Raw genomic sequence first — 12,916 nt, 5'->3', positions numbered from 1 at the left:
CCCTTATGTTCCCTTTTTCCTCTTCTCTATCTCTGGCTCACTTTTCTCTTTGTGTTCCCACATACCTCCTCCTGCCCTTGACCTCTGCTTATCCTGCTCCTTCCTGGGTAGGATGGCAGCCTTCTTCAGCATGAAGGAGATAAGCAATTTCTTATAGAGGTGATGGAATTTGGAACTATCATCTTGTTGCCTCTCTAGACACTATGCGAAATATTTTACATTTGTTATCTCACCTCACATATACTAGCTGGGCACTACTGAATATAACTGGTGTCTTCATGATTGCTGGTTTCAGGGAAGGCTTTGCTGGTGCAGGTCACCAGCGACACTGCTGCTAGTCCTCTTAACCTTCCTCATCTCTTAAGTGTCTCTCTCCACCCTTTCTTCTCCGTGTGCTACATCTTTTCCTTTCATTAGCACAGATATTTTTCCTAGATCCCAAACCCCAACAGTCTAATACATCTCCACTCTAAATCTCCAAAGATTGAGAATGGCTCTTTGAACGAGGTAGCATTTCAATAGCTGGGTAGAATTTCAATAGATGGAGATTGAGGAAGGACAGTCTTAGTAGAGTGAAAATCCAACTTGACTGAAACATAAGAGATGACTAGGAAAGACCAGATTTCAGAAATTTGTCTTTAAATCTCAGTTCTCTAAGACAGGGCACTCAGAAACACAGATTAATTCTAAGCATATTTAGAATAGGTGTAATTCATGTAATTAGAATCATAACATTTTAAAACTAGAAAGAAATCTGGACATTGTCTGGCTTTACATGTCCACTTTTAAGGGAGCTGAGGCCCAAAAGACTTCTCTACCTGGAGTATCATGGTAGTTAAACATGGGCATTAGAGTTTGGCTACCTGTATTCAAATCCCTGCTTTGACAAATGTTAGGTTATATGAGCTTGAGCTTATCTGTGTTTAAGTTTCCTGATCTATAAAATAGGAAGTAGAACCTATCTTGGTGGGTTGTTGTTAAGAATTAAATGTTTTTACAGGTAAAACACATAGCACACTGCCTATCAGATAGTCTGTGTTCAATAAATATAGGTAAGTAATGTTATGTTTTCCCAAAGCCATTCTGCTGGCAGACACCAGAGCCACAAGTGGCCCCCCAAATCTCTTAAGCCATAGTTGAGTGTCCTCTCCATTACTAGAAGTTATATCTCAGGGTGCTTGTTGAATGCCATCTATGGGAATATGGTGCTCCTCTTGTCTGCCGTTTAAAGAAGTTCTCAGTTATCTTTCTAGCTCCCGTTCCTCCACACTTCCTGCTGCCTGTTCTGTACCAACCTCAGTATTCCCACCGTGCAATCAGTGCTGCATGTGTGAGGTTCCCCGAGGGAAGAGGGACATCAAAATTAGCAGTGGACCTGTATTTCATAGTCTACAATATAGTTTACAAGTTCTGATACAGTCAAATTTTACTGATTTAAATTTTAAAGGACCAAAAAAAATCATTGAATTAAAGGGATATGGATGACCTGTCATTCTGCAGCCTACAAAGTGTCAAACCTACCAGTTTAAAATTTTGGTAGTTCCTTAGGGGAACTCACTGGCATCAAGAAAAAGCCTTCCTTGAATTGAGTGTCCAATCCTTCAACAAAAATGTGATAGTAAGAATCTTCTTTGACCCCCCCCCCCCAACTTTTCCTTTCCAGGTCCCTGGTCCCGCTTTTCAAAACTCCCCCAGCTCCAGGATCTTCATGCAGCCTGCTCTCTGGACTCTAAGCACCTTGAGGAAATGAACCACAATCTCCTCACCTTCTCATCTCTAGAACATAGCTCAGGATCTGGGCACAACAGGTGCCCACGTGTTGTTGAACTGACTGTTGCAATAAATGCCACACATACCAAAAGATCCCTTCTGCCTCCTCTTCCAAAGCTTTGCCTCCTCAGTTGATTGTCCTTAGCTAGTTGTCAGCTTGCTACACTAATTCACCAGAAAGCATGACAACAGCTGAATGTGAAATAAATGTGCATTTCCCTATACAAACCACACCCACAGGGTTTTTTTTAATGGTGGAAATCCAGGCAGTATTTTAAGGGTCAGAAAGGTATTTTGGGGGCAGCTGGACTTTCCTAACCCCCTCACATCACACCACACAAACTGAAGCTTATCTTTCCTATAAATAGAGACTACTTGACTTTGATTGTTTCACATTTTAGTTTAGAATTCTTAGGTTAATTTATAGACAGCCTCTATTCTTCATATGGCTGTATTAATTATCCTGCTGACGTCATTTCTTACACGGCATAGTTTTCTTTAATCTTAAAAATGTTGGTGGGGGTGTGTAGCTCAGTGGCAGAGCACATGCTTAGCATGCATGAGCTCCTGGGTTCAACACCCAGTACCTCCATTAAAAAAAAAAGATTAAAAAAAAAAGTCAATCATTGTCCCGTTTTTCTCTTTTACTTCAAAGCCAGACTAATGACCCAATACCTTGAGCACTCACTGACTCTTTAATCCCCAATATCTTTCTTCTACTTCCTCTATTTCATTGACAGGTTTTCTCTAGGAAGCTGGAAGGAATTGAAGGATTAATTCTAGATCAACTCCTCATTTTATAGGAGAGGCTACTGAGGCACAAATGTCAGTGGCAGAATCTAGAATTCCCAAAGCCATCATCTGCCATGCCTTGTCCATCTGAAAGGGTCCATTGCCAGCTGCCCTCCTTACTTCCCTATTTCTACCTGTCACCACCATCCTTTGGGCCCTTTAGGATTAAAATGAATGGTCTTTGATTCTTCCTTCCCTTCATGCCTCCTCTTTCACATCAGGCTGTCTCTCTGACCCGTCTTTCTAGTCTGAACTGGCACATGGTTCAGGGCATTTTCTCTTTACAACTGTGTTACTACAACAGGTTGCTAAAGGTTTCATTGTCTCTCTCCAACCTCTTCCTCTCATACAGAGTGAACCTAGCAGAACCGTCTTAATATAACTTAATTTTTTTTTTAGTTACAATAAAATGGTGACATTTTGCCATATAAAATAAAATTCAGTGTGCATTTAGACTATCAATAAAATACAAGTTTACTATTGCCAAGCCTTTCCAGTTCTGAGACATAGCCCAGTAAACTAGCTGTGAGACCTTGGGCAAGTTATTTAACTTCCATGAACTGCCATGTCCACAGTCTATTAATTGGTGATGTTATTAGTATATGTGCCTAATGCATAGGGTAATTTGAAAATTAGATAAAATGAAAATGTAAGGTTTATTTATTAATAACAGTACCTATAATAGCTAATATTTGTTGAGGTTACTATGGACCAGGCATTATTCTAAGCTCTTTAAATGAATTATATCATATTGACCCTTTAATATAGATTCCATTATTATTTCTAGATGAGAAAACTAAAGCCCAAAGAAGTTCCCAAGATCAACAAGCCAAGAAGTGGCTGAACCAGGATTCTAAACCAGGCAGGCAAACCTGGGGAAACCTGTATGCCACAGACTGGAACATGGAAGGCATTTAGTAAATGGGATTTGTTTGATTGCTGTTATTTATTATCAGTATTATCACTTTAAAGAGAGGAGGAACCCTTTTCTCTGCTTTCCTTCCAGATTTCTTTCAAAAGTTGAGCCTTAGCATCACTTTAGGAAGAGATGGATAATTTATGATAATCCAGTTTGCTGGGTGCCACTTGTTTCTGCTTCCCAACAGAGGCTGGAGGGGTGATTCGGGATTCTTGCACTGCTGGAGCCCTGTACTCACCCTGATCCTCCCTGTCCCCACTCTGGCCTCCATAATATTCTTGATAAAATGGGAATCACACAGACAAGCTCTGACCCAAGAATAGTTCATAGTGACAGGTCAAAGTTCCTTTAGGGCTTTCCCATGGTTGGGAGCAGAATTTTCTCTGTGTTGAGCTCTGTTTGTTTTTCTGCTTCAGACATTGTTGCCTCAGAAGACAATTTAGGAAAGAGAATCTCCCCAGTGGCTTCCCAGCAAATAATTCTTTTGGTCTCTATTATGGTATTTCATTCCCTTCCCTTAGGGCACCTTTTGCACCATGATCATCAAATGGTCTGATTTAAGTCTGCTTCCCTTTGATGCTAAAAACAAAACAAAACCCCTCATTACTGGTTTTGATGTTCCTTTCCAGGTGCTCCAAGAATTCTCCTTTGGCCCACTCTCTTTCTGCACTTACTTGACACACCATGCCTCCCCTGTTCCCTTGCCTTCCTCAAGTGTCTCTTGCCCTCAAGCATCTGGTTGTTTATATTTGAACATCTGATCTTTTTGATTCATAGCATTTGACCTTGGCCTTCCAATAATGAGATTTTCATAGATCCTAGAATAAGACAATGTTAAAGCCAGAAGGACTTTTGTGGATAACAGAGGCCATCTGATTCTTTTTAGAATGAAGAATCAAGACTCAGGGAAGCCAAGTGTCAGATGCAAAGCTAAACTGTCTCGGATGGGGAGAAGGTAGAATCAGACCCAAGCCTTCTGCTTCATTTATTTCTTGTGAGTTACATTATGATACCTGGTACTAATAATATGAGGAATTTACAAATGTCTTCTTCCAAAATGTTTAAGTTTTCGTATCAGTGGTCTTCCTAATATATTTCTGAGAGACTCAGGGGAATAGGAATTCCATGATTGAAAAAAAAATGCAGCCATAAGAAGACACTAGTTACAGAGCTCAGACCATGTCCTTTAATGATCATCTTTCTTTTCTAGTGGCACTTTGTACAGTGCACACATAAATTCTCAACAATGATGATGATGATGGTGGTGGTGGTGGTGGTGATTCATGATGACCAGGTCTCATATTTCTTTGCTTTCAGTCCTTCTCTACCATTTTGTTCTCTATAGTCCCAACTATTTCTGGGTTTCAAGCTTTCAGGAAGCCTAGCTCCTTTAGTTTAGAGTTCTTTATGAGGGTGATGAGTGGGTATTCAGTAGTTGCCTTCCACAGAGATGCTGCTGTTGCTGATGATGACGACTTCAAGTGGTTAGAGATCTACCCCCAAGCACATATATATATTTTGAAACTTTTCTAAACTTGAGGAAGTGTGTTCTTAAAATAATGCCAGCTATTGCATAATAGAAGCATTCTCTGGTCCAATAGTTTGGAAAATACTAGATGAAATAGAATTAAACTGTTTAGGGTTGATTTGTTTTGTTTTTACTGGAATTCACAGGGTCTTTAAAACGCTATGTAAATCTTGTTATTGTTTGCTTTTTGAGGGGGAGGTAATTAGGTTTCTTCATTGATTTCCACTTGGAGGAGGTACTGGGGATTGAACTCAGGACCTCTTGGGTGCTGAACATGCACTCTACCACTTGAGCTATACCCTTCCCCCAAAACACTATGTAAATCTTAAATTCCTAAAGGAGAGTGGTAAAATAGGTGGAATTCCCCAAATATATTTGATTAATCAAATCATTTATTTCTTGAACATCTTTCTCATGGGAGTGGTATAACACAGAACAAACTTTGGGAAATGTTAAATATCCTTTGGGTTTCAATTAGAGTGGACAGTACGGCATTTGTTCTAAAACTATCTGTTTCAAATGTTCAGATACTTTTCCGTAGGTCCTTAGATATAATGACTTAGCCTGTGCCTCTTCTCATACCATTTCAGGACCTAGATGCTGTTATTTCTCATCCTGAATTTCTCCAGACAGAGAAATCATAGGTTATTTAACTCTGACCTCCTATGTGAGCCACTCAATTCCCATGATCATTTCAACTGTCCTCTTCTAATCGACAGTTTTCAAGGTGCACCGTCAAAAAGTTAATGACAACTAGCATTTCTGAATATGTATGATGGGCCAGTTATTATGCCAACAGCTTTATATGTAACATCCTACTTAACTGTCACCACAATTCTATTTCCATTTTACACCTAAGGGAACTGAAGTGAGCTTAAGCAATTTAAGTAACTTTGCTGGAGAAGATCTCAGTTAAGAAAGGCAAGCTGGGGCTGGTAGGGTATAGCTCAGTGGCAGAGTGTATGCTTAGAGTGTATGCTTAGCATGCACGAGGTCCTGGGTTCAATCCCCATTACCTCCTAAAAAAACCCAAAAGCTGAGGAGGAGGGAAAGCTGGGATCTGAACCTGATTGTGTTCAACTCTTAAGGATTACTGCACACTGCCCTTCCCATGTCAGTTCTGTTTTTTAATGTATGTGTTGCCTCCTCAGTCAGAATCCTTTAAGAGCAGAGGCCATGAGGTCCAGACTTCAGTACAATCTTCTGTGCTTGACAGCTCCTGGCATGCTGTAACCGTTACTCCATTGAATATAAAGCTTGTGCAACTCGTCTAAGCCATTCAGCTAGTAAATGATGGGCCTGAGATCTGCACCCGTCTCCCACACCATGCACATCACTGCTCATGGATTTCTCACCAGGACCCCATGCTGGGTGCCCCAAGTGAGCTCTCTCCTTTGAGGTCACCCTCACCAGGCTTTTGAGCCTCCCAAACAAACAGTTTTGTTCCCCACAGCCTCCAACACATTCATTCTGCCTTCTCCCAAACAGACACTGGTCCTAGTCCCAGTTAACTAAATCTACCCGTAAGGCTGAATACCCTGCTAAGCAAGAAAGCACTTTTGTTGTTGTCGTGTGCTCATTTTGTTGGTGGTATTTGGAGGATGTTCTCAACTCCAGCACTTCACCTTTGGAATCCCTTACCAGACTTTGTAATCTTTTATTGTAAAATACTAACGCGACGATGGCCCCAAGGGGGAGCTGCGCTGGCGTCTTGGTGCGTCTCCCCACCCAACGCGGCCCAGCTGCACCGCTGGCCACACATTCAAAGCAAGGCGCCCTGCAGGCGTGGTTGGAAGCGCCACCCCTGAAGCGCCCGTGGAAATCCCCGCGGGCCGCTGGGCGATGGATGGCTGGACACTGCCTGGCAAAGGCTTTGAAGACCGTGTCTCTCTCTGTGGCCTTGGCCTCCATGGCAGTCAAGCCTAGCAGCTGCCCGGACATCTCTGGGCTGGAGCCTGTGTTCATCACGTGGGTTTCCCCCAGACTTCACCATGTCAGTGTCAGATGGCGCTGCCGACACCCCCTACAAGAAGGCCAGGACATCTCCGTACCCTGGCTCTACAGTAGAAAGAACTGCAGTCCCCGACGAGAAAGTGAGCTGGCTGGTTGAGCGGCCAGAGTACAAGCCTGTCGAGTACACTTCTGGCTCTGTCTTGGCCAGACCCTTTTGGGCAGATCCCCCAGTCGGGGAAAGGAACTTCTCTCCTAAATTTAACGAAAAGGATGGGCATGTTGAGAGAAGGAGCCGGACCGGTTTGTATGAGGTTGAAAACGGTAGACCCAGAAATCCTGCAGGTCGGATAGGGCTGGTTGGCAGAGGGCTCCTGGAGCGTTGGGGTCCCAGTCAGGCTGCAGATCCCATCTTAACCAGGTGGAAAAACGATGGCAAGGGAAATAGAGTTATCCACCCGGTTTCTGGGAGAAACATCCTGCAATTTGTGGCCATCAAAAGGAAAGACTGTGGAGAATGGGCCATCCCTAGGGGGATAGTGGATCCCGGAGAGAAGATTAGTAGCTCCTCTTCAGTGAGGAAATTTGGTGAGGAAGCCATGAACTCCCTACAGAAATCCGAAACAGAAGCACAGGAGTTGGAGAAACAGCTGCACAAACTATTCAGCTAGGAACACTTTGTGGTCTATAAAGGCTATGTGGATGACCCCCGAAACACGGATAACGCATGGATGGAGACAGAGGCTGTGAATTACCATGAGGAGACAGGGGAGGTAATGGCTCATCTTCCTTTGGAAGCTGGTGATGATGCCAAGAAAGTAAGATGGGTGGACATTAATGATAAACTCAAACTTTATGCCAGCCACTCCTAATTTATTCAGCTTGTGGCTGAGAAACGAGGTGCCCACTGGAGGGAAGACGTGTCTCCTGACTGCCATGAATAGAGGTGTGGAGTCTCACGTAAGCCAAAGGCCTTCAAATGAATACAAGTAGATAAGACGCAAACAGCCCAGAAGTCCCAATGAACAGGACAGGGAGGGTTACTTCTTTTGGTGATTATTTCCAAAACTGTTCACAGGATGGAGGCTTTATATTAGGAAATAATATTGGACTAATTTGGGGGAATGGAAACAGATTTCTTGGCTTTCCAACTGGAAGAAGAGGAATATAGTCACCCATTGTATATGCTGTAACCATAGCTTTAACCCAATTATACAACAAATGCTCTTTGAAGAATTATAGGTAAAACAAAGATAACTTCTTACCAACCATGGCCTCTACTTTCCATCCAGCTTGCATTTGTCAATTCTTTCTTTCTCCTGATGTATTTGACTGTGGCTTCATCTAATGTATAATCTGATTTTCTGGATAACATTTGTTTTTCAAATTTAGCTTTATGGCATCTTGTGTTTGCTGCTTTCAAGTACAGAAGCTTTCTGATTATTCTTGTTTTTAGAACCTTCAGTTTTAAGGGAAAAGTTCCATCTCTATTTCAGTCCATAAGGATCAAATACTTATGAACCAGAAAAAAAAATGCAGTGACAAAATGAGCTTAATAGCCAGCCCTCCCTCTGGTTGTCAGAACTATTCCGTCTGAACAGAATGGACTAAACTCAGGACACCAGTTTCCTCTCAAATCAGAAGATGAGAGCCTCATCTCAGAAGACCCAAAAAATGCCAGTTTCTATCATGAAGAAGTCTCTATCAGGCGATGTATGTAATCACAGCCTAATAAAAATATAATTCACAGCTAATTTTTTCTCCATTTAAAAAACCCCAACATATAAAGTGTTTATAATCAATTTGCAAACAGAGATAGGCACTGATAATCTCATAAGAAAACATTTAATAATAATAGCTAACACTTATATCCCACACACTCTTTTAAGTGCCTTATGTATGGTGACTTATTTATTCCTCAGGATCACCCTATATGGAGGGTACTCTTACCTTACAGGTTGGTTCCCCAGGGAGCAAGCTCTGAGCTGGTGATGAACACTGCAAGATGTTTCTCCCAGAGTGGTCTTGAGATCGGCTCTGGGAAGTGAGGAGAAGGAAACAGGATCGGGTAGGGTGAGACACTGAGGTGGAAGCGCGATGAAGCCCACAGTCAGCCCCATTTGGAGCTCTCGGGCTCGGAAGGCTCTTCTAGCTCTTCTGGTTCGGGGGAGGATTCAGGCCTTTATCTTCCTTGTGAATTAGTCATTGCAGGTGGGCTGCCCCGGAAGGAGGTGTGACCTTGGGAGAGAGGTCATTAGCCAAGGCGATGCCCAAGGAGGGCTAACAGGTGAATGCCGTCTTCTACTAACACTCCCAGCAGCTGAGGGGGGAATCTGGGGAAGGAAAGGGGCAAGCATCACAGGGTCTACCCCACATGATTCCTTGTTTTACAGATGATATAACCGAGGCACAGGGAAGTTATGGGACCTGAACCAAGTTCTACAACCAGAGTGGTGGAGGCAGGATTAGAGCACAGGTTCTTGGGCTCAACAGTCCAGCCCCTTGACCACAACACCATAGTCCCTCCAGTAGTTACCCGCCTCTCGTCTCCAGGTTCCCTGTGCCCTGTTCCTTTAAAAGGAAGAGGAAGGAAGTCACCATTATATCTCTTCCCACAGGCACCTTCGGTCAGAGTTCCCTTTCTTAAACCTGAAGGGCACGAGCAGGATTTCATTTGTTTTTCTTGTGGAAGCTGTTGTATTTACAGGTGATGACAATTGTAAAAAGGCTCACCCATGGATGCCCACCATTGTTCATGCTCAGGAAAAAATTTAATTCATTGCTTTTTTTTGTGAATTCTATAACCACTTGTTTTAAGGATGGAGCCATGTGTTCTATATATTCTTCTCAGCTCAGTGAGTTTTCCAGGTGAGATGTCTCCGTCTTTAATAATTGAGGCACCTGGTTGGTCTAACATATTTTGAGTGTTCCTAAACCTACTTCATTATTTCTTTCTTCAAAATGTTAAGCTCCTGGAAATAAATACATTTACACATACTGCCCCCATAATCCTGAAACCTGAGAAACCTGAAATACTGCAAAAACCTGAACTAATGAAGCTCTAATGTCTCAAATTCAATCTATGGAGAACAGAATTCTTGATTTTTTTCCCCCAAGAAAACTGTTTCCATCACTCTTCCAAGGTAACTGGCACCCAAATCTATCCAAGCTGCACAAGAGAACAAGGAATTAGCCTAGATTCCTTGCTTTGCCTCTCCTCCCACGTTCAGTTCATCAGCAGAACTTAGCCTGACCTCCAACACAATGCATCTGGCATCATTCGCTGCTTTCTATCTTCAGTAGCTGCCCTAATCAAGCCACCACCCTCCTTCTCTGGACTATGGCAGTTGCCTCCTAGCAGGCCTCCCTCCTTCCATTCTTGTTCTCCTGCAGGTCCTTTTCCCCTAAAAATGAAACGATGTTTTTAAGAATGTCAGTCTTGTCCCAACCCGGCTTTATGGACTATGCTCTAGTCTGACCTGGCCACATTCCACACTGGCTAGTCTAGCTTTTCTCTTCCTGGCATTCTTCATATTTGCTTCTGCCCCAGGGCCTTTGCTTTGCTTTTCCTTGCCTAGAATGGCCCTTCCATACTGTCACGAAGTCAGCTCCTGGGTCAGGCAGATCTCATTCACATGACAGTTCCAAAAAGAGAGTTTTCCTGGCCACATCATCTAAAGTAGCTCACCCAATCTGTTTTTACTCATTCACACTGTTTTATTTGCCACATAGTATTGAGCACCAGCTGAAATTATCCTGTATATTTCTGTCTACTTAAAAGAGCGTCCAGTGATTTTTCTGTCTTGCTGACTGCTATAACCCTAATGTCTAGAATAGTGTCTGGTATGTCAATGAATTATTTGCTCTGTTAATAGTTTTTTATATACTGTGCCCCCTCTCTTAAAAAATTGTAAATGTGATCACAGTACCCTTGGCCTAACTTTCTTATTTAAAAAGATTTTTACCTTGAAATAGTTTTAGACCTAGAAAAAAGTTGCAAAATATATATTCCTGTATAATCCTTCCCCCGGCTTCTACAAATGTTGAAATTTATTTACATGGTACAGTTATTGAAACCTAAAAATTAACACTGATTTGATACTTTTTACTATTAGCTAATCTACAGAGCTTATTCAAAATTTGCAAATTATTCCACTAATATCCTTTTTCTGTACTAGAATCCAAGGATTCCACATTTTATTTAATTGCCATGTCTCCTTTATTTCCTCCAATCTTGGAAAGTTCCTCAAATTTTTTTTTTGGTCTTTTATGACCTTGATACTTTTCTAGGTACTGGCCAGTATTTTTTACCAGAATGTTCCACAATTTGGATTACTCTGACATTTTCTCATGAGTAGATTGACGTTGTACATTTTTGGTATGAATATTGTAGATGTGATGTTGTTTGGGTAAGCTTTTATATTGAAAAAGTTAAGGTAAAATTTTCAATGTAATCATGACTAGATAGTAAACAGTATATGCTATGTTTTAAAATGTGACTGTGGAATTCCAACCACCTTGTGCTACTTGTGACCAGTATTTTTATATCTTTATGTATTTTTTTGTGTGTACACACATACACACACCCACCCCACTGACTATATGTATTCTAACCCTCCCACCCCTTCTCTGTAAGAGACGGTGACCAGGAAGTTCTGAATGTCATTCACTATCCTCTATCATTTTTCTTCAAGTTCATGAGATGACACTTGAATGCTACGTTATCCCACTGTATCAGTTAACTATTTCCACCAGAAAAAAAAAAATTCTGCAAACAATTCCAAAACACAGTGGCTGAAAACAGAAATATCTAGCTTGTAACTCTGAAGGGTAACAACTCAGGCTGGGTTTGACCGGGTGGTTTTTCTGGTCACGACTGGGCTCATGTCTGGGAACTGGCTAATCTAGGACAGCCTCGGGATGATTCAAGAGAATCTACCCTGCACCATGTCTCTGATCTATCAAGCTAATCTAAGCGTGTTCTCATGGCAATGACAGCAGAGCAAAGGTCAAACGGAAACATGCAAGGGTTCTTGAGTCCCAGGGTCAGCACTGGCACCACATCACTTCCCTGCATTCTATTAGAAACAGCAAGTCATAAGGTCAACCCAGAATTGATGGGTGGGGAAATAACTCTACCTCTTCAGAGGAGGAAAGTAGAAAGTCACATGCAAAGGGCTTGGATACAGGGAGGTGGGAAGAACTGAGGCCATTTGAGCACTCAATGATCCAACATCTATTGTGCCTTTGTTTTCCAAACTGTTTTATTGCGATGTAATTGGCATACCATACAGCTCACCCACTTAAAATGTACAATTCAATGGTTTTTTTTAACTATATTCACAAGGTTGTGCAACCATCATTGCAATCACTTTTAGAACATCTTTATCACTCCATTCGGAAGCCGTGGGGTAGCAGAACTCTATTACGATTTCTTTTTACTGGAGCCAAAGAATGTATCTTAATCATATTCACATCCCCAGTGTCTAGTACAGTGTTTTTGATCCGCAGTAGGTGCTCAGTAAATGTCTGCCCGAAAGAACTGAAGAGATAACAGGTTTTGCCTGCTCAGCACTGCAGTTTACCTATTAACACATCGCAGGCTTCTAGATTAAGTCCAAAAGTATTTTGTTTTGGTGCAAGTTTCTGCCACTCTCTATACCTGGCAATGGCTGAGCAATTGTCCCCTTTGATGAATCATTTCCAGGTACTCTCAGCATGCTGCTGAACATTCTCTTTTCTTGTTATCGAGGTCTTTATTGAATGGGATGACAAACTGTTGAAAGAAAACTATGGGTAATTACAAAATAATAGGGTAGTCAGGTTTGCTTCATCATTTGCTTTAAGTTTGGTCCACATGGTCCCTGTGCACGTCCCTTGTCCTTTCTGTGTGGTGACAGCAGTAACAGGTACATTTACTCTGTGCCAGGCATTGTGCATGCAATATTGTCCATGCT

General features: G+C 42.0%; 1 pseudogene; it reads left to right on the top strand.

The window, feature by feature from the left end:
* Positions 1-6,855: 6,855 nt before the first annotated feature.
* LOC116282425 (ADP-ribose pyrophosphatase, mitochondrial pseudogene) lies at positions 6,856-8,568 on the top strand (annotated as a pseudogene).
* Positions 8,569-12,916: the final 4,348 nt, after the last annotated feature.

The sequence above is a fragment of the Vicugna pacos genome, chromosome 11 (genome assembly GCF_048564905.1).
Source record: "Vicugna pacos chromosome 11, VicPac4, whole genome shotgun sequence".
NCBI lineage: Eukaryota > Metazoa > Chordata > Mammalia > Artiodactyla > Camelidae > Vicugna > Vicugna pacos.
This window is presented reverse-complemented; position numbering and strand designations above follow the sequence as displayed.